This window comes from Rissa tridactyla, chromosome 2 (genome assembly GCF_028500815.1).
Source record: "Rissa tridactyla isolate bRisTri1 chromosome 2, bRisTri1.patW.cur.20221130, whole genome shotgun sequence".
Lineage (NCBI taxonomy): Eukaryota > Metazoa > Chordata > Aves > Charadriiformes > Laridae > Rissa > Rissa tridactyla.
Window position 1 is genome coordinate 98,368,783 of NC_071467.1, and position 1,780 is coordinate 98,370,562.

The 1,780-nt window shown below is 45.4% G+C and overlaps 1 protein-coding gene across 2 annotated transcripts in view; it reads left to right on the forward strand.

Annotated features, from left to right (window-relative positions):
- The window catches only part of KDM1B (lysine demethylase 1B), a 35,052-nt gene that overhangs the window by 28,756 nt on the left and 4,516 nt on the right, over window positions 1-1,780 (forward strand). The window lies entirely within an intron of this gene.

Genomic DNA, 1,780 nt, shown 5'->3' on the forward strand with positions numbered 1-1,780 from the left:
ACAACTAAGTACAGTCCAGTGAACAAGGTCAGGTGAAGAAGCATGGCAAGTTCTGCAATACTGCCATCCTGTTATGCCCAGGACCTCTGGAGATCATCTGGTTTAAGCCCTTACTCGGAACATGGCCAACATGGAGCTGGTTGCACGGGACCCTGCCAGGTTGAGCTCTGAACATCAACAATGGGGATTCTACAACTGCTCCAGACCCCGTTTCTCTGTGACCACCCTCGTGCTGAGGCTTTTCTTCCCCTAACATGTAATTCCAGTTGCCCTGGTGGCACCTTTTGCCTGTCACCTCCAAGCAGAGCCTGTCCCTGCCTTCCCTGTGCTCTCCCATTTGGTAGTTGCAGACCGCAGTATGATCCCCCCGATCTCTCTCTTCTTAAGGCTGAACAAACCCAGCTCTCTCTGCCTCCCCTCCTACATCTTGTGCTCCAGCCCCCTGACCGTCTTGGCAACTGACCCTCCACTGGACTCTCTCCAGTATGTCCACATCTGTCTCCGTCTTGCACCAGGGAGCCCAAAGCTGGACACAGCACTCCCAAGGCAGGCTCACAAGTGATGAATAGGGGGTAGTAACCACTTCCCTCAACCTGATGGCTACACCCTTGCTGAAACAGCCCAGAGTGCTGACAGTGTTCCTTATCACAAGGGCACGCGTGCTGCTGAACTGGGTCCAGCTCATTGTCTGTGAGAACCATCTGCCACCATCCAGGTCCTTTTCTGCAAAGCTGCTTACAAAGAAACCACTCTGTCCCCACCTGCACTGTTTTATGGGTTATTCCATCCCAGAAGCAGAATCTTGTGTTTGCTTTTGTTGACCTTTAGTAGGTTCCTGTCAGCCCACTTCTGCAAGTCAAGGTCCATCTGAATAAATTTTTAGACCTACAACTTCCAGCTACTTGCTTTAATAAATATTTCTAAATTCAACGGCAGGAAAGAAATTTCTTTGAAGGAAGAAAATAACACACCGACATTCAAGATGTTTCTTAACTTTTTCAGCAAGTGAAACACTGATTTTTCTAAATTTCTTGTTGCAAGTTTTCAGACAATGCTTCAGCGCTTTACAGAATTTCCACTGTTCTCCCTAAATAATGGGAACTAAAATAACAACCACCACCAGCAGAAATTCTTTCAGGAATGGTTTCATCTAGCTCAGTCTAACACACTTGATTATAGTCAATTTTTGGATTTGGAAACAGGAATAATTAGATCTACCCAAGTGGTCATGAGCCACCCTCTCTCTGAAACAGTATCAGAGCTAGTAAACCTTACTGGAATCACCATGCTGACTGCCAAGGGCATTATTTGGCCAGATTAAGCATTGGGCTCCAAGAGGGGTATTTTAAAGTCCATTTTAGCAGTGGCTGATCTAAACCCAGACATTCATAGATCTTGCTTTGTCACGTGCCTTGTAACATGATAATGCAGAAAGAACACATGCCATAAGCCTGCTCAGGTCCAAGAGGGCTATTAGTCTAGAGCTTCTGGAAAAAACCTGAGATGACACTTAAAAGTTGTGCCTTACTAATTTTGTCTTGATTAGACGTGCCTGAGCAATATACCATGGGTTACCACACCACTCTAACTCATCTCTTTTCCTAAAGACGTGTAACCTCTTTTCACTCAAAATTTCTACTCTTCCCTTTCCCCACCTAACCCTCTCCATCTTCCTTCTCCAACCGGGCCCCATACACTGTTACCTCAAGTGCTTAATTCACTTATAAGAACAATTGTTTATATAAGCATGTCATTCAGGTTAATTTGTGTGGTTTTACAG